A 26119-nucleotide genomic window follows, 5' to 3' on the forward strand; every position below is an offset into this window, starting at 1 on the left:
AACGCTTACTATAACGGATGAGAAAGCGAAAGTAGACCGTGCGCGTAGTTAAAACCAACGGAAATTATTACAATTCAAAGTGGGTATTAATGCATTCACAATATCTATTTGGAATCGCACAGGAAAGTGTTCTGAAATGTGTTACGCAACGAAATGAATGGAAGGTGCTTAAATCCTAGTCTGTTTATAACGCCTATATTTTGTAAATCTCCTGCATGGTAAGCTAAAGAAAATACAATTAAAATAAAATCGTAATAGGATTGTGGGCAAGATTAATGATTAATTCATGCATATATTTATGTCTAAGTGTCGCCGCGAATACCAATAGCAGTAAAGTGAAATTGAGAAAATCTATGGGAATAACTAATTAAGTTGTCAATAATAAACACTAAAGTAAATATTAAAACAAAATTAAAAATTTTGTATAAAAATAAATAGCAAATAGCAAATTGTTAACTACATACTAACTTATGGAATATTTTGGAAGATTTAATTTAAAATACTATTAATCGGTAAAATATTTTGTAACATAATGTGGTACCTGTTTTTAAGGAAGAATTAGCTTTAGTTAAAATTAAAATTTCAATTTACAACTTTATTTGCGGATGTATACGATGAAATTATCAAAACCCACAGTCAAATATACTGTTCTTATTTCTTCTATATATAGCGACAAACACGCATCCAGAACGTGATTGCAACTGATCATAGTTGTGCATATATCAATCAATTTATATTTTATAAAAGAGGAAGGGCTAAGTTTGGTAGTAACTGAAATTTATTTAGTATTTAATGTTATTAAGATAACACACAATTCGTCCTGCATAGTCCACTAGAATAACAAAAATCATTATATATCGTAAAAATATTTTTTTTGTTAATTAAAAAAATATCTGTTATAAAAGTTTCAATTTCAGGCATCAAGTAGTCGGTTATCATGGCGCGATAACGGTTGTTGTTGTTGTTGTAACGATTATCTATCTCTGCCGGAACGGAAAGCATAAATCTATTTGTCCTCGATGTTATCTAACGGGAGGCCCAGGAAACATGCTGTTTCGACGGGGTCGGACTATTGGGAAGAGGTGTTACATGAGTAGGGTTCGTTGGGCATGCAAAAAGGTCGGGGCTCAGTCTGTATAAGTAGGAGTTTAACCTGCTACAATATCCAGATCGAAGTTGCGCAAGGGTCACTCTGGTTTCACGCGGCAACTCGAGCTCTTCGTCTGCTAAAGGTGGTGGTTTGGTTCCAAGGACACCATTCACTGGAAGGGAGGCAAGGAAGGTGTTAATAGCTCCACTGTGAATGGCGCTTAGAGCGTGTCTGAAACTGTCTGCGTCCGCAGTCTGGTCGGTGTATTGTTCAAGTTCGTCGACGTATTAGAGGAGTGACCTCTTGATGCACCTTGGGGCGGTTCTGCTTCCAGCAAGGGACTACATGGGGGATTTCTTCGAAAGCACCCTAGTAGAAACTGTTTGATAAGCTCCTTAATAGGCAGCATAGTGGCCTCATTGCGCAAATGTGCTTCTGGGGACATCAAGAGTCATCCTGATAGCTGTCCGGAGTGCGATGTTTTGACACGTCTGTATCTTCCTCTGCTGCACGCCGCTGCATCCAGCCGATAGCCTTGTAAATGAGCAGCAATGTTTCTTTGTCCTTTCCCCAAGTTCTACTGGCTAGCGACTTGAGTCTCTGTACTTTAGAGATTATCTCGGTCGTGTGTGGAGCGAAAGAGTGTAGACTGTCAAATGTAACACCCAAAATCTTGGGATTATTCACAGTCGGTAATGGTGTGTCATCGACGTGAATATTGAGATTTAGTCTTTACTCCTTCGTCCAGTTGGTTAAGAGGGTCGCCGTGGATTTAGCGGGTGTGAGTGCCAAGCTCCTCACAGAGAAGAAGCGAGAAAGTTCGTTCGTAAACGGTCGCCATTGACGGTTACGTTTTCACCGGCATAATTTTTTAAGAAATGTAAATGATTCCAACAGACCACAAAGCACACCAAACCGTTGTATTTTCTGGATGAATGGCAGCTATTAAATCTCTTCAGGTTGCTCTTCGCAAAATTATGTGAATGGATAGACTTGGGCATACGGTAGTTTGGTGGCAAAAATGGTTGAAATCGGTTCAGGAATACACACAGTACATACTATACAATGCGAGTACCACTCTATTAGCCGCCTAAATGACGAATATAAAAACATGTTCAAACCAAAGATCCAAAAATTAACACCTACATAAATAACCGCAATTACGTGCTGCGCATGCAACTTTAAAATCTTTGGCCATTATTTGGTGGGTCTAAAATGAGTGTACCTAAACACAATGGCATGATATAAATGACGGGAAGAAAAAATATATACATATATACGATATTTGGTATATATATTGGTTATATGATATTTGGTAGCTATCACTATACACCCGGATCCAAATAGAGCAACCATACTTTATTATTATGAATTTAATATAAACATTCACATCTTTCATAGAAATTCATAGAAAATTGCCATAAATAACTCCCACAAACCTTTTTACTTGCCAATCCTTTGAACTTGCCAACATTATCTGACCCACACATTTTTCTCAATGCTCAACATTCAAGTAACTTGAGATTGTCGCATCTTATCAAGGTCACGTCTTTAGAAACTGTGCACAACGTCAACTGTGCCTGCTCTTTACTTTGTGCATTCTGAACATAAAACTCTCAAGGCATTGAGAATACGCACAAGAAGGAATCTTTAGAAAAAGTATGAAAAAAATTTCGAAGAAAAGAAAAAGCGAAAGACTAGGGAAACATTTCAGTATGAAGCAAGGAAATCCTATTAAATGCTGGTAGTTTATTTTCAACGGTGGAGCAATGATGATAGCATAATGCCCTGCGTCGCTCTGTCAACGCTCATTAACGCCTACCAACACAGAGTGTCAAGAGCTTCATTGTCCATCAGAGGTGATTGTGGGCGCCAACAGGCCAACGGCCAATGAATTGTTTCTTGGTTTCCCTTCACTGTACAGCACCAGTTTCTTGTCTTGCTGCTGGAGGTTTGTTTTCCTTCTTCTTTGTTCGTATTATACCATTGTTTCTATTCTTCTTCTCTCATAGTTATTTGCGCATTAGTATTGGTTTCATGGGTTTCGGTCTGAAAATCACTTTTTTCCGTGCAAAATTTTATAAACTACTAATTTAATGAAGAAATAAAGCATAAAAGAAATAAACTACCTCATCGCTTCATCTCTATGTTATGGACAGCGGGAAATGCACTACCTCAACTGAACGTAAACTTTGTGCACTCTTAAACCTTTGCATTCTAAACTTAATTCGTCTGCCTCGCCTTTGCACTCACAAACTTCTGCACTTTTTCACTCTGGCAACATTAAGTTGCCAAGTACTTCTTTGCTGGCATCCGCCCCTTTACTTCGTTACTCCAATGAGAACCGTCTGCCTTGTCAAAGAGATCGCTGCTATAGCAGGGAACATTAACGGCGTTCAGTCATTTGCATTGGATTCGCTATAAGCGAGTTCAATTTTAAATTAATTAAAAGGAGGTCTCCTTTAAACTCAGAAGACTTTATATTAAGCGCCGGGTATTAGCCGGATATTAGCTGGGTGTTTAATGGTTTATAGTTCGAATGTCTATTTATGTACAATAGCAGATTTAAGAGGAAGAAGGAGGAAAGTTTATATTAATGTGTATGTATTCCTTATCAAAAGTACATAGTAGTAAATAAATTAGAATTTGTTTGTTGACGAAAAAGTAATCAAAATAGCACACCTAGTGCTAATTGAGCCCATAAACTACATATATGGCTGCACTCCTACCTACCTACTGACGAAGAAGTAATTAATTCGTTTAATATCGACAAAGAAGGTTTAATAATATTTTAAACTATAAAAATTATTATAAGGTTTTCAAAACATTGAAATTATATGTGAGTTCAAAAAGCCAGCATCGCAGGCTTAGCTTTCTTTTGAACTACTTACAACATGAGTTCGAAGATTTCATCATCTAGGGTTTCTTTCATTCTTTTTTCGTAGGATTTTATTTATTAATTTTTTTTTATATTTTTTTTGCCATTGTTACTAGTTAATATAATACAAACTAACGAACAATTTGTTTTGCTTATTGTTTCATATAAATAAGTTAAGGATTCTGTGCTTGTATATAGCGGAGAGTCTGGCTACTGCATGAGGTGGTGCGGCTTTTTGTGTTTTAGTCTTTCTTTCCATTCGCTTTGAGCGACAAGAGCAGAGGCTTCAGTGTTCACATGATGTGAAAGTCTTTCCATGTGAGATTTGGCATATTTATGGATTGCTACGGCAACTGAATCAATTCCGAGATCGCGTTCAAGGTCACGGCTGCGAATGTACCATGGTGCATTGACGGCGCATCTTAGGATTTTGTTTTGAAATCGTTGGACTTGTGCAACTGTGTTGGGACTTGAGCAGCCCCAAAGTTGAATACCATAAGTCCATACTGGTTTGAGTATTTGCTTTGTAAAGCAGGACTTTATTAAATATGGATAGAGCAGAGTTTCTACCCAATAGCTAATACATGTTTCTGTATTTTATTTCTACTTCTTCTTTTTTCTTTTTAAAATGTGCGCTCCATCTAAGTTTTGTATCTAATGTCATACCCAAATATTTCGCAGTATTGTGATATGGTATTTGTACACCATTTATGTATAGTGGCATATATCTAATATTATTGTAAGTGAAATCCACATGTACTGACTTATTTTCTTTTAATTTTATTCGCCATTTGGATGTCCATTCATATATTTTGTTTAAATGTTGTTGCAAGCTGACAATTGATGCAGTTTGCGTTCTTCCGAGAGACAAAACAGCAGTGTCATCTGCAAATGTTGCTGTAGTGCAATTGCCATCGTTAGGTAGATCACACGTAAAAAGTAGGAAGAGGATGGGACCTAACACGCTACCCTGAGGAACATCGGCTTTAATTTCCTTTAAGTCAGAGTACATATCTCCATGTTTAATTCGAAAAAATCGGTCCGAAAGATATGATTTTAAAATATTATAATATGCTGTTGGAAAAACACCTTAATTTTGTTTAGGAGTCCGCCATGGCAGACTTTATCAAACGCTTTGGAAACGTCGAGGAAGACAGCTGAGCATACTTTTCTATCTTCAAAAGCATTTTCGATAACTCGTGTGATTCTATGCACTTGGTCAATAGTGGAGTGATTTTTTCGAAATCCGAATTGGTGCGCCGGTATCAGCTTCCTCTCTTCGATTATTTTGTTAAGACGAATAGCAAATAATTTTTCCATAAGCTTTGAAAGCATTGGTAGTAGAGATATAGATAGGCTTTCCAGGTTTGGTATCAGCTTCCTCTCTTCGATTATTTTGTTAAGACGAATAGCAAATAATTTTTCCATAAGCTTTGAAAGCATTGGTAGTAGAGATATAGATAGGCTTTCCAGGTTTGTTGAACATAATCACCTCTGCGGTTTTCCAGTAAATAGAAACGTATTGTAGATTAAAAGTTGCGTTCATTATATCAGTAATTTTACTTATAATATTTTGTGGTAGCTGTTTTAACATTTCACTGGTAATAAGGTCAAACCCAGGTGATTTTTTTGGCTTCAATTTTTTTATTTCCGAAGACACATCATCGTCAGTTACGAGAGGGATTTCTGTGTGGTTGATATAATTATAAGGTTCCATTTCATCTGCATTGGTTGTATTATCTGGTTTAAAAACACTTTCAAGGTATTCTGAAAAACGTTTGCTTTCTCTATATCGCGAAAAGTTTTTTGTACACTTCCAGAATGAATAATCATTCCACTCATCATTTGATAAACCTTTCAGATAATTGCTAAGAGTTAAATTTTTAAATGACTTTATCTTATTGGTAAATTTTTTAGTTATTTTGTTAAGACAACTTTTGTCAGATGGAGATCTTGTTTGTTGCCACTTCCGGCGTAATCGGCGTTTTTCTGCAACCATTTCTTTAATCTCTTTGGTATACTTGTGGTCTGCTTCTTTTAATCGGTGTACTACTCCAGGCTGCATATTGTATTGTGTTTGTTAAAATTTCGTTATCTAACTCCGAACTACAACTTATTTTGAGTTGATTATCAACATCGGACATCCTTAAAGTATTCCCAGTCCGTGTTTCTATTAGTTAGTGTAAATGGTGGTTCCTTAATAACAACACTTTCATGTAGTGTTAAATATATGTATAGGCGAATGATCAATGTCATATCCAATCCGTTTTCTATGCACATATAGTTTTGTGAGATATGTTTGATGATAAAGAAATCAATAAGATCTGGTGTTTTAAATGGATCTGTTGGCCAGTAAGTTGGTGTCCCCGTAGACATAGTACTACACCCAGTCATTTGAATAGCTTTGAATAACTCTCTACCTTTTGTGGTTATAAGTCTCGAGCCCCAATGGGTATGTTTCGCATTAAAGTCACCGCCCATTATAAATCGGTTTTTGTTGCTGCAGATCAGGTCTATATACTTATCGCATTTTATTTGATGTCTTGGAGGACTGTAAACCGCTGTAAAGGGAATGTTGTAGCCACTAACTATCGTTACAGTTGTTGCTTGGAATTCATTTGTAGATATGCAGTTTTCTTGGTAGTGTTTAATATTGTTTCTTATTATAATTGCAGCTCCTCCTCGCGCACAATTATCTGGGTGTATTGCGTGATATGTTTCAAATTTTCTGAATTTAATATGGGTTTCCTTGCTGAAATGGGTCTCCGATATTAAACATACGTCAATTTGTTCAGTGTTGAGTATTCGTTCTAGCTTTGTGTTTCATTTTGCATTCCATAGCATAATTTTTAAGAATTTAGTCATATTTATTTTCTTTTTTCTACTGCTTTTTCGAGCTTACAAAGCCTCTTTTCGATTGAAACGGTAAACTCATTCTGCTTTGTAAGCTTTTCTAATATTTGTTGAAGAATGCTAGCGTCATTTGAGCAAGTGTTATCTTTCACAGCTTGCGAGTAACTAATTCCGTTTGATGATGTAATTTTATTTGCTGCAATTAATTGGCGTGTTGTGTTTATTGAGAGATCTTTTGCATCTTTTTCAACCAGATTTTTAGCGCGAGGGTCGTTTTTCTTTGTACCAGTCCTTTGGTCCCGAATCTTTTGCAATTCTTTTGCAACTACGCATTCTCTATAGTTTGCAGGGTGAGCCTCACCACAGTTGCAACATTTTGGTTGATGTTGAGCAGGTTTCTGACACTCAATGGTTTTATGTTTTCCTGCACATTTCACACATCTTGGTTGTTTGCCACAGTAATTGTGAGTATGTCCATAAGATTGGCACAACTTACATTGTGGTATGAGCTTTGACTGCTTTACAACCTCAATAACGACAACAGAATGTAATATTGTTTTTATTCCATATATGTTGTTTATGTTTTCAGTTGCTTCGAAGGTAAGAAGAAACATATCTAGAGGCTCCTTCGTTTTCCATTTCAATTTGTTAACTGCGTTTATAGCTTTGAATCCTTTTTCATGAAGATCAATTAATATTGCCTCTGGCTTATTTGAATGATGTAAATTTTTTACCATTACTTTAATTGGCGATTCGCGATTGCTTGTTTTCGTAAGAATACCATGGTAAACTCTCTTTGGATAATATCTTTGTTATCTTTCTATAATCATCAGCGTCTGATGTACTGATTTTATAGATATTATTATTTAGAAGTTTAATAAAAAATCCTTGTTTAGCTTCATTATTAGCAATATTATAAATTTTTTGGTATTCTCATTCCCCCGATATCATTATTGGTGGAGGCCGAAAGATTTTCTTTTCTTTTTTGTCAATTACGCCTGCTTTTGCGGTATTTGACGTAGTTGGCTCAATAAGGTACTAGGTCTTTTTTTCAAGATCCAATCTGTTTCACGGGAAAGCTCTTCCTCATCCGTTTCAAATCTTTTAGCATTTTGATCTGTATTTGACGAATATATTATATTTTTTGTTTTAAGGTACTGGTTTTCAGCTTTGAGCAAGGCTATCTCTTTTTTTAATTCAGCACACAATTGCTCTATTGATTCCAACTGCCTGGATTGTTGGTTTATTATGGTTTCATAATGATTTGCTTTGTAAACTGTAGTTTCCGGGTTTTTGGGTAGTTGACCCCCCCCCAGGTAGAGGTGTTTGGAGATTTTCCATAATAAGCCACTAACTAGTTGGTAAAAATAATTATATGGCAACGTTGTATACAGATTTCGGTGTATACTTTTAGGCTAATCTTAATCGAGTAAAGCAAAAAGCTTACTACTTAGTACAGTATTACAATTGGGTTTTTGTATTAGATATATAAATAGTATAAGATAAAAATAAAGCTTATACTACGGATTTCCAGATTCCCTTTTCGTGGTCAAGGTCCAGTGAAAAATGAAAACAGGTTGTCTTACATCTAGAAACTTTTAGCAGGTGCAGCAGCCTTCCTATTCGATTATTTCACCTCACTTCAACTTACAGGTGATCTCCGTAATAATCACTTCCGTGTAGAAACAAGCTCTTTTTATTTTAGCTTTTATAACTTCTAATTTGTTCTAATTTATTTAAGTTTATTTCTATTACACTTTAATTCACTTCACTTCGCTCCAGGGTTGCCAGAACATTTTTAGGATTTTATGAAACAATTTTTGTCACGGATTAAGATAAACTGAACTTGACATTTAAAAATTTTCTTTTAAGTCACAATTTGCTGAAAAGAAAGTGGAACAGACATTAATTCATACGTATATGGAAACTCTTTAAATTTGCACTATAAAAGGTCAAATCATACACAACTTGAAAGTTAATAAAAATAGAAAAAAATATTCCTTGTTGTCTTCTGAATTCTTAATTATTTCTCTTTTATAAAATTGTACTACTTTTAATTCTACATTCAGCAGATAATTAATTAAAATCGTCCTAGTCGAAAGTTAATGGTGCAAGCGACTTGAGAACAAAAGGACCCTAATTTACATAATAGGATTTACTAATACCACAAATGCTAAGGGTAGGTTTTGTAATCCAATAAATATGTGTCAATGTTTTGCTAATAGACCAAGAACTTCCTGGCTTTAAACTTCGCTTTGTGCTGTCCGCCGTTATTCACTGTCATTCCATTATAGAAAGTGCTTTCATTTCGAAATATATAGATCAGCTAATGCACATATAAATATTTGTGAAAATGGGCTTTGGTTTGCCAACACATCTACAACAAATGTTTATGCACCACTAAACCGATAGTCGTTAGCCAGCAGCAACAGCAGCAGTAGTTTTAAGCATCTCTGCTCTCTGATATGGACCTTTGACACTGCTGGAACGCTGTCCCATAACATGTGTAGCATTACCACTTTTTAAGCAAGCGACTTCACCTGAATAATGGTAGCATTGGTATGATCTGTGGAGCGAAATTTAATGGTATGCTGTCCCTGCGTATCTAAGCATCTGGGAAGAGCGGTGTGGTGTAGTAAATCTACAGCATGCATAACGCGCACACCTGTCGTCTGTGCAGATTATCTGCATTTCAGTGGTCAAAATTTGTGGTATAAAATTCTAAACTCAGTTGCCGTCGATGGGGCCTTCACTATTATTCAGCTTAAAAATTGTAAAAAGGACTAGAACAGCTCATACACAATATTTATAGATATTTGATTATTGTGCGTGAGTATATGCGGCCACACATGTACACTCGACATTTTCTAGGAACAAATTTCTTATTTACTTTCAACTCATTACGTCTGACATTATTCGGTTTGTGTTATTCTTTGCTCTCCCGATTTTATATTTTTATTTCCTGAAATTTAATACAAATGACACACATTTCTTTGTTTTTCTTTGAATTGTTTGTTTGTGTTGCTGCTCGTTTTGTTTTGTTATCGGCTGACAAATGCTGCATCATTGCCATTTACAGCCACGGTATGACTGCAAGCGCAGCAGGCAGATTTCACTAAATTGTTTTCTGTTTTCTTCATTTCACTGCTTTGCAATCACAAACTATTTTCCAACCACGACAGGCGTTGCCACTGTTATGCCACTCCTGTGCACTACCGGTTTGAACGAATGCTACGTGAATATACGTGCATTTGTGTACGAAACAGGTTTATGGAGAATCTTAGAATTTAAATGGTCTGCTGTTGTCATTAAATAACCCATTTTTATGCTAAACAAGTTCTTTAAATTTTCATACTATGCGGAAGTATGCACAAGAGTAGGCTTTGCAAAATATAAATTAATAATGTAAATTCACTTGGTTGAGATGTGCAAATTTAAATTTTTCCCATAAGAATTGAAATTTTTTTTTAATTTTTATTTTGCAACTTTATGTACTCCTGAATGTTAATTTTAACCACATGCACAAACTGGGGTATTAATGCCATGTAATATTTTATTTTTACGACTGACATAAATGATAATTTAATTTTACCCACTTACAACTATCGGCGCATAAAAAAGTTAAGAGTCAAGAGTTTTGTTGCGTTAAAAGTTCATAAAAATTAACTTATACAACTTATTTGTAATGTGGATTTGTTTTTTTTTTCAACATTTAAAAACTCAAAATGTTCATCATACGCAGAGTACGTCTTTTAGTTAATGCGATGGTAAAATATGTGTAAGGGTTATTAATTTTTTTATGGTATCTAAATTTATTATCGGTCCTAAATCGATTCGCACGTGTATGCGACACACAGTATGCAATAAATTTTCTCATGGCTTGTTGGGCACTGTATCAACGAATTACTATGACACATTGCAATCGTCCAGTAATAACTTTTCAAATGCCATTCGTGATGAAACGATTTCCAGAGAAAGTAAACCAGAATTCTACACTAGTTATAAGCATATAAAAAATGAAAGAAAAACGCTGAAAAAATAAAAAAACACATAAATATATAACCACAACATATACGCAAAGCAAGAAAGAATGTGCGAGCGAGCGAGCGAATATTTGAAATGTCTAAAAGTGTGACAGCACTGAGCACAACTAACTTTTTAACACTTAAACAAACACTCACTCGTATTTGCCTACAGAGAAATATTTTTGTGAAAATATCAATAGTCAAGCACTACCTCTACCGCTGTGCCATTTTACCAACGCACTTGACTTACTGCAGCTGATTTTTGTTTCGTTTTACACTTTTCGAGTTGCTTTGTATTGAGGGCATTGCATTTGTTGCTGTTTTATCTGCGATTTTTTTTTGCGGTATATTATATCTAACGAAATGTATTAAGTCTGTAGTAGCTCGAGGGGTAAAGCAAAACAAAAAGTAGTATCAGGAACATTCGCCATATGATACGAATATAAAATATTCGAAAGTATACTGCAAAACCCGAATTTTCCAGTCATTTCGATGAAATGTTAAATGCTTTTACTATTTAGATTTAAAATATCTTTCTCATTCTGTTGAACTTAACTTGAGTGAAAATTAAGATATCTTAACAAAACTTGGTACACGTATTTCTTGGCCCCATGAGAGGGGTCGAAATCGGTACCCTGTCAGGCTCACAAAATGCGTAAAACGAAAACACATAAAGTGTCTAACTAAGCCATAAATAAATTGAATAAAGTAAAATTTGGTATAAAGGATCGCACTATGCAGGGACAAATTTGGATGCAATTTTTTTGGGGAAGTGGACGTGGCCCCGCCCCCAAATAGGTTTTTTGTACATTTCTCTCAAACCAAGGAAACTATATAAACCAAACTTTCTGCAGTCGGTTCTCCAACGTACCCCATCACACACCATGAAAAGAGCTGAAATCTGATAATAACCACGCCTTCCTCCCATGCAAAGGTTAGGCCGGAAATTACTAAAAGTGCGTCAATTCACTTAAGAAAAACATAAGAAACAAAAAAAAAACACATATCCTAATTTCAACAAGTAAGGAAGGGCTAAGTTCGGGTGTAACCGAACATTTTATACTCTCGCAATTTATTTAACTTTATTAAAATTATATAATACACAATTTGACCCACATATTCGTCATAAATATTGTTGACGGTTGGAAACCCTAATATTAGGGTAGAAGCACCGAGGTCCTTATGTTCGATATATAGGTAAAGTAAATGATATATTGTAAAGTAAACGATTCAAATCGTCTTCAAAGTTTTGGTATATAGGAAGTAGGCATGGTTGTGCACCGATTTGGCCTATTTTCACAACATATCATTGGGAACAAAGTTTCATTGAAATCGGTCGAGAAGTTCCTGAGATATGGTTTTTGACCCATAAGTGGGCGATGCCACGCCCATTTTCCATTTTGTAAAAAAATCTCAGTGCAGCTTCTATCTGCCATTGCTTATGTGAAATTTAGTGTTTCTGACGTGTTTTCTTAGCGAGTTAACCCACTTTTAGTAATTTTCAACCTAACCTTTGTATGGGAGCTGGTCGTGGTTATTATCCGATTTCAACTATGTTCATGGCGTGTGGTGGGGTATAAATCTGGGGTGGGCCATAAATCTTCCGCAAAACCTTTCTCTCGAAAACTCCTAGTGCCGTCTCATCGGATGTTGACATCGTCCACGCTTCTGCACCGTAAAGTAGGACGGGAATGATGAGAGACTTGTAGAGTTTGGTTTTTGTTCGTCGAGAGAGGACTTTACTTTTTGCCTACTTAGTCCATAGTAGCACCTGTTGGCAAGAGTGATTCTGCGTTGGATTTCCCGGCTGACATTGTTATTGCTGTTAATGCTGGTTCCCAAGTAGACGAAATTATCTACAACTTCAAAGTTCTGACTGTCAACAGTGCAGCCAAGACGCGAATGCGCTGACTATTTGTTTGACGACAGGAGATATTTCGTCTTGTCCTCGTTCACCACCAGACCCATACGCTTCGCTTCCTTATCCAGTCTGGAGAAAGCAGAACTAACGGCGCGGGTGTTGTTTCCAATGATATCGATATCATCGGCGTACGCCAGTAGCTGTACACTCTTGTAGAAGATTGTACCTTCTCTATTTAGCTCTGCAGCTCTTATAATTTTCTCCAGCATCAAGTTAAAGAAGTCGCACGATAGTGAGTCACCTTGTCTGAAACCTCGTCTGGTATCGAACGGCTCGGAGAGGTCCTTCCCGATCCTGACGGAGCTTTTGGTGTTGCTCAGCTTACACAGCCGTATAGAATAATTTTATGTAATTCAGAGAAAATTATTTTCTTCTAATAGTGTTCTGTTCCAAAAATTATTAAAATCGGGTCATAACATCTTCTAGCTCCCATATACCTAATTATGTATAGGTTTTTCAAAAATACGGTGGGCTTTATTCCGCATATATGTATTGGTTAATATGTGAGATATCTTAGCAAAATTAAGTGAGCGTATAGTCATGGATATAGTGTACCCTGCTGGTGAAAATGAAAGAATTACCTCAGCCCTCATGTAGTATATATTATATTACGCTTTTCGTTATGCTATTAAATTTTATGCCGAATTTATGGGTAAATTTTGTATGTTTGTAAGTTTCTGCAATAAATTGCGAGAGTATAAAATGTTCGGTTGCACCCGAACTTAGCCTTTCCTTACTTGTTTTCATTCACAATAGTTTGGTTTTTTCCAAAAAAATGTAGTTGGCAATGGCGAGATACCCCGTTTTGACAAATAAAAATGTAAACAGACCAAAATTTTAAATTCTATGGAAATTTATCCATATTTATTTTGACCATCCCGGATCTAATAATGATTGTAGTTTTCTAAAAAAGATCAGAATATTATAGAAAAGCAGAAAATAAAAGGAAATCTGATTAATATTTAAATGGCAAAGCGAGATCATTTAAATAAAAATTAAGTCAAATGGTGAAACTGAAATAGGCAATTTTTCACTTATCACTTTTGTGAAACCGGCTGTAAAAATAAAAAAAAAGTTATAATATGGTTCCCTAACATGTACATTAAGTGCAAATTTTATTTTTTCCTACATAATTAAAATAAAATCTGGAGCAACGTGACGTAACTTCTCCGTGGCTTAATTTTATGGCAGACTCGGGTAAATCATAAAATCGTTAAATAAAAATATGTTTACTTTCCAGCAAATCCAACATTTTACGTTCATTTAAATTTGCTAAAATATTTCACATACTTATGGTGGTCATATATTGTGGGCGAGTCAATCTGTCGATTTCGCCTATCCAATATATTAACCTTCTCATGGTGCCTGCGAACACGTTCACCAAGTTTCATAAAGATAATCACTTTGGTACTCATACAAACAACCTTTAGGTGAACAAAACTGTTATACTAGCAAAACATACTACAAAGCATGCATTTTTACAGATATAACCACTCAACCGTTTACGTCCGACTATTTGTATATTTTCACGGTTCGGCTTGACTGCTCACAACTGCATGTGACTTATTTGAATGCTGCTACTGTTGTCCTATATTTATATAAGTGCTTTAAGGAATTTTGGCTGGGTATGTGCTTGCAGAAGTGTATTTTTATGAGTGTTGCTGCACATTTCAACCAGCTTTAACTACAATCACAAAGTGCAGTCGTTACTTCTAATGAATGCAAGCGGAAATACCAACCATATTTCAGTCAGCTGACTGGTTCACTGCTTAGTTGTATAGCTGGTTGGCTTCCTGCATGTGTCAATTGCGTCAAGCGTAAGAGTTTATACTGTTTTCTGATTATCACGAAAACAATACAGGTCTTCATACATATGCTGTACCTCAGCCTGGTAAATTCATGAAAACGCGTTGGTTTTATAGCAGTGACAGACGAGCGAATTAATGCGCCTTTAGAAACTGTAATGCGCATTGGAATTTTATAGTGACAGGCGACAATTTAAACAGCTGATTTAGAAATTCATTAAAAAAAAAGAAAACAAACCTCTTAGGACATTGGCTGTAATTGAGTTGAAACTGTTCACAGTTTGCTTTCTGCCATCTAAAAACATTAAAATTAGTTATTGATAATATATTTGCACATAATTTACAATTATCTTCACAAATCAAAAATCGGCCATTTTTCAGCAGCAATGCCAACTCAAATTTGGTAAATTCAGCTAACTGCACGAAAATTTGCGCATTACAAATTGCATTACAATGGATCAAATACGCAAGGTAAAGCAAATTATGCCCACTAATGCAGATTAGCGCTGCCGTCTGTCAAGACTATTATTTTCTCTGCTTGCGATATCATATTTTAGGCTTTGAATTGCTTCCCCATCCATTTTAATTTCCATATTTGGTCCTATCTGTCATCTATTTGTTTCCTACTTCGCTGGACAGAACCATGAATCAAATGAGGAGAATAAACTTTCCATCCTGAAGAGGTTAAAGAAATTTTTTAATACAGTAACTCGATAATTACAAACTTACTAGTTTTTTTTTACTTGAACAACTTTCTCCTTTCAATTGAATACCTCTAAATGCACTTGTAATTTGTTTTATAATGTATTGTGAAGATGGTGAACCCGATTCCTCAATCAATGATGATGAAACTGATGTTTCATGGCCCAATTATGACAAAATTTTAATCGCAATTACCCGCTTAAAGCACAACAAAGCGACGGGGAAAGTGTTCGATGCAGTACCTCCTTGTGGAAGAGGAAGACCTCCACTCCGTTGGAACGATCAGGTGGAGAGTGGACTGTTTTCACTCGGTATTTCCAACTGGCTGATTTTATTGATATTTATTGATTTAGCTATAATCGCTTAAGCAGTTACATATATACAACAATTACATACATACATACCCAAATATGCGCACATCTAGCGAAGTTGAGCTTGAGCCATTTGGCAAATGAAACAAAGTTGCTGTTTCGTTATAGGACGTATTTTTTAGCGTGAATACCTGTATTTAAATGCAAATTTCAACGTCTCGTAAGCTGCATTACTCCCACTGGGTGTAGCAGCAAGCGCGAATTGAACAGCAAAAGTGTTGAAATATCAACCGAAACATGGCAGACACAATACTTACACGCATATACGCACACACATACACGTTTATAGTTCGTGGTTGCAATGCAAAAGCTAACCTCTACATATCTGTGTACAAAGTGTATTTGTTTGTATTGCGTCTGCCGCTCATTACGCCGGAATTAACGTTAAATTTCTCATTGGTACTGGTTGAGTCATTTTTAATACTGGGTTGCATAGTATTTAAAATATATGCTTTCCCTCCAAATGAGTGTTTGTGTGTGTATAAGAGTTTGAGTGTTGTTAGTGATCTCACATTATAGTTTTATGTGTGAAATTTTATGGAGTTTGTATTAAATCTTTACAAGTAGCACTATTAAACTTTTTATTGGTGTTAGCGTTCAGCTTATGTGACATAAGTAATTCTGCTTACGTCTTAACCTTCTTTTTTGGTTTCAGTTAATTTCTGGAAGTGTTCAAATTTTATTTTTCGATATTTACGGCATTTTAGACATCCAGACTTGTACATGCCAAATTGTATTAGTTATTACGGAAGTAAAATTTATTTATACTCATAGTTATGTGTATATAATATTTTGATATCATAGTACAGGGTTTAATGTCTTGCATTCTTCTAATGTATTTTCAACTCGATAATGTGTGGTAGGAGCGCCTCCAATATTCTGTCTACCCATATAGTTAACTTTCGTCGTCACATATTCAATTATAATATATATATACAGTATACTCTCGAAAAGTAAATTCTCAGAAAGTAAATAATCGCGGAAAAGTTAATCACCTTTAAAATTACACATGCACCTCGAAAAAGTAAATTTTTTAATTTACTTCTCAGAGAGTGTGATAAAAACGAAACGAAGCAAGCAGCGTTTTTTACGATGTTGCAAAAACACTTACTCTCTTGTTTATCGCGTCTTTTTAGTAAATAAACTCTCCTACTCGATCCACTGGTTTAAAAATGAAAACGATGCAAATCAGGTGTCAGACTTTTTGAATTGTCGTACAAAAATGGTCAGAAAATATATTGCAAAAGAAAAAAAAGAATATTCAAGATTTTTTCTCTTCGTAGTAAATACATATGTATATATGTAAATGTGAATATGTTTTTCATGTAAATCCATATGTTTTATTGAAGCTAATAAATGAATGAATTTTTTAAGTTTAAAAATGCACTTCATATTATAAAAACAGATAATTTGTGTATATATTTGGAAAAGTAAATTATTCAAAAATGTAAATTACCCAAAATACCAATCGATTTACTTTTCGAGAGTATACTGTGTATGTATGCCGATCTATGTACTGATATTTGATAATGTTGGCATCGTACTTTCAATAGCGTAGTTAAGTAGATGGACGGTTAGACTGGATGTTTTAATTTTTTACTTAAACTGCATACTAAAATATTTAAATTTATGATTTATCACTCACGAATTGTTAACTCCTTCAGTAACAGTATTGCCTTAAATTATATTGTGTATATCTCCCATTAGCTGCGCTTTGTTTAAGTCATTATTATTATCATTCAAAAACTTCCTGCTTGTTATAAACTTCATTAATTATCGCTATTGTTTATTTCTTCGTTAATGAATATACCTGAAATTAGTCAAAATTAGTATCACATCACCATTCAACGCACACCCACGCATTCATGGATTTTCAACAAAAATACGACGTGACAACAATTAACTACAACCAGTAGAAACGGTACGTCAGTACGTATGAGTAACACTTGTAGAATAAATTTCAGCATCAAGTCATGTTGTAATGAATTAATTGCGATTATTTGGCAACAAATCTAACATATAATCTCATGAGCATATGTCATTATACATTATTTGACAAGCGCTTCCAACATAAAACTTTTACATACAAATATTACGTATACGCCACGAACGTGCAATGTAAAGTAAGGTAATTTGCAAGTATAAACAGCGACCATCACTTCCAACACCCAAACATGCGCATATATTGATGAATTCGATCGTTGGTCACGGCAACAATTTCACCTGCATACTGTTTATCCCATTTCAGATGGCTTCAATTATAATATACCACTCAAACAGTTTAAGCACATCAACAACGCCACCGAAAGCAACCCGATAATTGGGAGCCATGCGCGTGATCCGATCACGACAGCAATTACTTTGCATTGTCATATATTGAATGCACTATGGTAAGTACGCAGGTCGCGCACACCCCTTGACTGCAACATAACAGTGTACTAATTTCATATTGTTTTTCCCTTGTACTACTCTCTCTCTCTCACCACAAAATAGATTAGTGAAGAACGGGATGCCACGTTAAGAGGATAAACTATCGTCCGTCTGTTGGCCGATATCTTTGAGTGCACTAACTACTGCCATTGAACGGAAACAACGGAGGGACGGGGTGAGGTTGATGATGATGGCAGTAATACTTATACTTACTCATACATGGAGCCGCCGCGCCAGAGCTATACTGAATGGTAATTCTAATTATACACCGTGTACCACACCGAACTAGGGGAATTGGAACAATTTAGATATTTATTTCATATAAATTTAATTGGTTATTTGCACAAGTATGTTTTATAATAAAAGTATATATTATTTTAATTAAACTATACATAATTATGAATACGTAAAAAACTGCATTGTAAGCATAATTGATGAAATTTATAGCAAACGAGTAAGGAAAAGCTAAGTTCGGGTGCAACCGAATATACATTTTATACTGTCGATATAGTTTTATTAAGATAACACACTATTTGACCCATATATTCGGCATAAAGTCTAATAGAATAACGAAAATCATCATATATAGTATATGAGAGCAGAGGTAATTCCTGAACCGATTTCACTCATTTTCATCACCAACATACATTATATCTAAGATTATATGCTCACTTAATTTGGCTCAGATATTTCACATATTATCCGATTTATAAGGTACTAGCAGACCCGGCCACACGTTTTTGTGGCTAAGGCATACATTAAATTAAGTTGGTCCAATCTTGGCTTCGGCGACGATATTGATCACTCGTGGTTAATTTATGTTACGCAGCATGATTACAACTCACACTACTTTTAATTGCAAAGTACAGGCAATTTTAAATAGTTTGGGATAATTGACTACGTTATCCTGGTTTGTAGCTGTGTCAACTCTCTTGGACCGAAATTCTAAATTGTCACATTAAGATCATCGATATCTTTTTTTTTACCACCAATATAGGTCATTGAATCAGTCATTTATGGCTATCATGTTGAGGTTTCATGTCAGGAAAATTTCTCTTTCGAGTCAATGAAGTGACAAAAAACTGTTGGAAATGTTATTAATCCATCGAGGTGTCAACTGCCAACTACTTCTACAATCGCATTTTAATATTGTTGCAAAAACACTCATATGTTAGTTGTTAATTGGCGATTCTTTCAACACATAATTAAATGACTTTAGGCATGCGATTAGCCCGTCGGTAACAGTTGATCCAGGAATAATTGGAAGAGTCTGGCGTAAATCACCTGCTAACAGAATCCTGGCTTCACCAAAAATGTTCATCGACAATCAAGATCTTTTAAAGTCCTGTGCAGTACCTCCAGCGACTTCTTGAATATTTGGAAAATCTTAGTTATAGCGCTGTTTTTGACGATTTTGCCGACTGTTGTTTCGTTCATTTGCAATTTGGGAGTAATTTCAAGGCCGAATGTGCCGTTTGTTTGCCTACTAACAGGTGCCAAGTTGTCCCTATTCCCGTTAATCTTGGTGGAGAAAATGAATGAAATTGGTTCTGGAATTACATCAGCCCTTATTGTGTGTTATTTTAATAAAATTACATCAATAAATTGCGAGAGTATAAAATGTTCAGTTGGACCCGAACTTAGCCTTTCCTTATTTGTTACAAATTGTTTTGGGCTATCGACACAACCTTTTACAATTGAACTATAACAAAACTATTTTAACAAAGCAACAATGATAACCTTCAAAATATTATTGTTTTGTTTTCTCTTTTTATATTTTTCTTGCCAACTCGAATAAAATTCTCTTATTATTATCTTCCTCGCAATTTTTCCATATTTACTCACTTTCTAATCTTTTTCTGGCCTTCCACGAATATTTCAAGACTAAGATTAGCCGTTCTCGTTTTTTTGCGGCACAAACGAACAGAAATTCATTTTTATATTATATTATTATCAAGCGACAATTTTTTTTTTAATTCCGCACAGGACCATTCAGTAGGGAATCGACCGCGCGAGTGATCTTAACCCCCCTCCCGTACCTCCGTGCCCGAGTGACGCCTACAACTCTACAACGCATAGTTAGCCGCCGAAAAATTTCAAAATTTTTAACTCGTGATAATGGAATGTCAGAATCTAATAATTCAAAAAGTTATATAAAGGTTTTGAAGCGATCTTAAATAATAAATCATTTATTTCGATAAGGATTAATACTAAGGTATAAATAGAGAGTCTTTTCAAGTAGTGGTATTTTAATTAATTTTTTTATATAAAACCGCTTATTGTGACAAAACTATAATTGAAGAGTTTTTGTAGATAATGATAAGTTCTACAAAATTGTAGTACATCACTTTGTTATATCTTCAATCGTTTTCGCAGCATTCGCGATTAAAGAAAGTTTTTTTTTGGTCTTTTTTTACATTATCGGAGTTTTGGTAAGGAACCCTATTTTTTTTTTTTTAAACTAAATATAGCCTATGTCACTCAGGGATATTAAAGCTTTCCAACGGTGAAATAATTTTTCAAATCGGTTCAGTAGTTTCGGAGCCTATTCGAGACAAACAAACAAAAAAACAAGTAAGGAAGGGCTAAGCTCGGGTGCAACCGAACATTTTATACTCTCGCAATTTATATATTTAACTTTATTTATATTATATAATACACAATTTGACCCACATATTCGTATAAAATCCATTGAAAGTTGGAAACCATAAGATTAGGTTAGAAGCACCGAGGTCCTCGTGTTCGATATATGGGGCCTTAAAAACCTATGGTCCGATTTCAGCGATTTTTAGAATGGGGCTGCCACACGATTAACATAGTATTTGTGCAAAGTTCTGCACCGATGTCTTCACTAGTACTTACTTTATATATTGTAAAGTAAACGATTCAGATTGTCTTCAAAGTTCCGGTATATAGGAAGTAGGCGTGGTTGTGAAGCGAGTTGGCCTATTTTCACAACATATCATTGGGATGCAAGGAAACTATTACAAACCAAGTTTCATTGAAATTGGTCGAGTAGTTCCTGAGATATGGTTTTTGACCCATAAGTGGGCGACGCCACGCCCATTTTCCATTTTGTAAAAAATTCTGATTGCAGCTTTCATCTGCGATTTCTTGTGTGAAATTTAGTGTTTCTGACGTTTTTCATTAGTGAGTTAACCCACTTTTAGTAATTTTCAACCTAACTTTTGTATGGGAGGTGGGCGTGGTTATGATCTGATTTCTTTCGTTTTTGGACTGTATTAGGAAATGGCTAAAAAAAAACGACTGCAGAAAGGTTGGTTTATATAGCTCTATTGGTTTGCGAGATATGTACAAAAATCTTAGTAGGGGGCGGGGCCACGCCCACTTTTCCAAAAAAATTACATCCAAATATACCCCTTCATAGTGCGATCCTTCATACCAAATTTTATTTCCTTAGCTTTATTTATGGCTTAGTTATGGCACTTTATGTGTTTTCGGGTTTCGCCATTTTGTGGCCGTGGCAGTAGTCCGATTTTGCTCATTTTCGAAAGCAACCTTCCTATGGTGCCAAGAAATAAGTGTGCCAAGTTTTATCAAGATATCTTAATTTTTACTCAATTTACAGCTTGCACAGACGGACGGACAGACAGACATTCGGATTTGAACTCCACTCTTCACCCTGATCACTTTGGTATATATAACCCTATGTCTAACTCGTTTAGTTTTGGGTGTTACAAACAACCGTTATGTGAACGAAACTATAATACTCTCTTTAGCAACATTTGTTGCGAAAGTATAACAAACATTTCCTCTTTATAATATTAGTATAGATTAAGCCCATCGTAAGATCGTAAAAAGATTCTCTCTGAATTAAATTAAGATATCTGAGAGATTTAACAAAATTTGCGGTGAAAAATTACTCTAAGGCACTGAGTTCTTCATGTTCGATATCCGGGGCATTGAAAAGTTATATCCGATTTCGACAATTTTTCTACAAGGGAAGCCACAGATTTTGATTATACAGTATTTGTGTAGTCATCGTGGTTGTGAACCGACTGAGACTCTTCCAATTATTCCTGGATCAACTGTTACTGACGGGTTAATCGCATGCCTAAAGTCATTTAATTTGTGGCAACACATAAAGAATCGCCAATTAACAACTAACATATGAGTGTTTTTGCAACAATATTAAAATGCGATTGTAGAAGTAGTTGGCAGTTGACACCTCGATGGATTAATAACATTTCCAACAGTTTTCTGTCACTTCATTGACTCGAAAGAGAAATTTTCCTGACATGAAACCTCAATATGATAGCCATAAATGACTGATTCAATGACCTATATTGGTGGTAAAAAAAAAAGATATCGATGATCTTAATGTGACAATTTAGAATTTCGGTCCAAGAGAGTTGACACAGCTACAAACCAGGATGACGTAGTCAATTATCCCAAACTATTTAAAATTGCCTGTACTTTGCAATTAAAAGTAGTGTGAGTTGTAATCATGCTGCGTAACATAAATCTACCTCGAGTAATCAATATCGTCGCCGAAGCCAAGATTGGACCAACTTAATTCAATGTATGCCTTAGCCACAAAAACGTGTGGCAGGGTCTACTAGTATAATATATATGACGAATATATGGGTCAAATTGTGTATTATATAATATTAATTAAGTTAAATAATAAATTGCGAGAGTATAAAATGTCCGGTTACACCCGAACTTAGCCCTTCCTTACTTGTTACTTAAGTTAACGTTGCATGGACGGACGAACGGACGGACAGACAGACATCCGGATTTAAACTCGTCTCGTCAACCTGATAATTTTGATATACATAACCCTATATCTAACTCGTTTAGTTTTATGACTTACAAGCAACCGTAATGTGAACAAAACTATAATACTCCCGTTGTTGCGAGAGTATAAAAAAGAGCAATTTTGTACGTTATTATGATATGTGAATATTTGCTGGCCAGAAAAAGAGGATAAGTTCGGGTGTAAATAAACATTTTATACTCTCACACTTTATGGGTCTTATTGGAGTGGACGCTATGGTTAGTATATTGGGACTAGGGGATGGTCTATACTTAAGAACATGTTTGCATTAAGATAACGAAATTTGTTTTATAGTATTATATTTGATATTATTAGTGAACCGATTTCACTTTTCTTCGCCACCAATCTATATTACTTCTAAGAATATAATCACTCAATATACTAAAATATCTCACATATTAAACTATATAAAGCCCTCCGGATATTAGAAAAATATTAAAAAGATTTTAATGTTTTATTTTTTCATATAGACTTCTTTTACCGGCTATAAGTATTTTTACAAAAATAACTATGGACTCTCTATGAAAGTATGAATGAATAATTAATGGAATGCTGACTAGTGAAACAATTAATTTCATAGAGGAGAGTTGCACTCAGATTGAATGACGTCGCTCACTTTTGGGTCATACACCATATCTCAAAATATATCTGAGGAGATGTAAAACTATAACGTATGAATTCACCGTATTCACCTATATCTTTTTTGGTACCAAATCCTTCTATGTTAAGAGCATTTAAGTCATACACAGTTTTATTAAGTAAGCTTGCCTGGTAATATCAAATAAAAACTTTACGGTAAACTCTGGATCCTTTAGATTAATTATGATATGAAAATAAGCTATACACTGCTTATCTGCTTTAAGGAAGCTTAAAAACGGGTTTCCTTATTTCCCCGTTCAAATACCCATTTTATGTATGTTAATCCATAGTCTGTAGTGGACAGTATACATATTTTTAAGATGTTGTCTTAACACGCGTCTTGGGAATTTGACAACGTATTTGAATCTTTCTTTATGAAGCACTTTCTATCCATTTTACAAACTGAGTTATTAAATTGAGGTAAGTTACCAAATATTGGGTAAATATATGAGTTAATTACATAATAACTATACTCTTGACCATATTTTATATTTTTAAAGAATATCAGATATTTATTTTAATATTATTATATATCAGATATAATTTAACGTGGCTTCTCTTATCGCTCCTTTTCACACTTCGTAAATCGTCGGCAATGAAATCACAAAACATTATTTCATGTAATCTCCCACTGTGTATGAGTAACATTATTTTGCCCTGGAGCATTTTCCTTTTTTTGTAGAAAGTGTCAGTAAATGAAATGTTCCATCTACCAGCAAAACTTTTTCTAAAAACAATTAACAGATCAGCACTTCATTTTTAATCTGATAAAACTGGTTTCCATTACGCAGCTTATCAGTGTCAGCAATAAAACCGCAACAAAAACAGTACAAGCAAAGAAGCTAAGGTAAAAAGAACGTAAGATAAAAAAGAAACGTCGAAAAGTTGTAAAATATAATAAACTACCATAAAGATATAAAGAAAGTTTTTAAAATAACGCAGCAAACAGGCGATGGAAAAATTGTCAGCAATTCAGAAATTCACTTCATACCTTATTGCACCGTTGAACGCCGCACTACCTGCATTAAAGCCCAAAACAAACAGTAATAAAATTAAAAACAGCAAAAACAGCAAAACACCAAAGTACTAACTATCGTATTTAACGCTGCTACTTACTTTCAGATGGCAACCACTTTTATCTATCTTCGACCATTATTACAAAAATCCCTTTTTCGTTCCGGCCAACAATAGCGATCAAACAACAAAAACAATGCTAATGAGGACAAGTAATAAAGGAAGGAGTACAGAAAGATACGTTAGGCAGACTCGCTACCATCGGTAAAAGGCAATCGAAGGCGAACAACAGTTATACGGTTATTATTTGCGCAAGTAGACAAGGTGGGCAGCTGTCACAATGAAGCAACACCAACAAATCAAATGAGTTTTCCAGCGCAATTGTATCGTAATAATTCGTAGAGCATCATGCCCCAGTCGTTTGCTTGACTGCCCTGTAGCATTCGGCGAACACTAAGTTACACAATTTTCTACTAATAAAATTTTATTGCACATTTTTCCAGAACGTATGAAACAAGTAAACATTTATTAAAAGGAAGCCAGGCAAACGAATGGCAACTAAATGAGGCAATTTCATAGTTCTGGAAGTTCATCAATTTAACGAAAACGGTTTCCTTAACTTTAAGCTATTTCGCCATCTCAATTTCTCAATATAGACGTAATATGTAATATTTGTAGTATTTCCCTTGCATCCCAATTATATGTTGTGAAAAATGTCAAAATCTATTCACAACCACGCCCATTTCCCATATACGAGACCTTTGAACTATGAGAGTCAAATTGTGTGTTATATTATAATAATAAAATTAAAAAAATACATTGCGAGAGTATAAAATGTTCGATGACACCTGAACTTAGCCCTTCAATACTTATTTTTATAAACTACTAAACTCTGGAAAAGCTTAGCAATTTTGAGAACTAATAATATCCCGAAGAAAAAATTAGGCCGATGGTTCATATGATAATTCTTGCGTTGAGTAATCAATAGATATTTGTGATTTCATTTAAGTATGTAAATAGATATGTGTTGTAGACCGCAAAAGAGTACACAAGTAATATCATTTACGTTGATGTCTCTGTTAATGCGAGATACGGTATTACTTAGACGCACTTGCATCTGGTTTCCTGAACGCACTAAGCAACAAGCAAATATATTATGCATGCTGTAAATTTTTGGGTAACCTTCAGCATCTAAATCAACACCGTTTCACGGCCAAAGGCAAGGTTTTCTTTCATCGCCATTTAACACTTGGGCCAACGACCCACCATACCCAACCATAAGTGGAAAGAGTCAAATTGTATTTTACAATACAGAAATACGCCTTAACACACACATTCAATAAATTATTTTTGCTATTTTCTAATGTCACACTTCATCATTCAGATAAATGGTTTGGAAGTAATTACATTTACATATGCGTATAAGTCAATATCCATGCAAAAGGATCTCGCTCTTCGTATGTCACCTTTGATCAATTCAATTGCGCTAGTAAATATGCTTAGCGCATTCCACTTCACTGATAACATGTTTTCATGGGGGTATGTATATGCCGTTAACTTTTAATATATCATCAATTTGTTATCAGCATT

General features: G+C 34.9%; 1 long non-coding RNA gene across 1 annotated transcript; it reads left to right on the plus strand.

The window, feature by feature from the left end:
- Positions 1-26119, plus strand: LOC105218616 (uncharacterized). Its single transcript, XR_852094.3, has 4 exons — positions 1-218; positions 17894-18035; positions 18139-18326; positions 24638-26119. It is a non-coding gene; the product is annotated as an uncharacterized LOC105218616 (long non-coding RNA).

Source organism: Zeugodacus cucurbitae, chromosome 4, assembly GCF_028554725.1.
Source record: "Zeugodacus cucurbitae isolate PBARC_wt_2022May chromosome 4, idZeuCucr1.2, whole genome shotgun sequence".
Classification (NCBI taxonomy): domain Eukaryota; kingdom Metazoa; phylum Arthropoda; class Insecta; order Diptera; family Tephritidae; genus Zeugodacus; species Zeugodacus cucurbitae.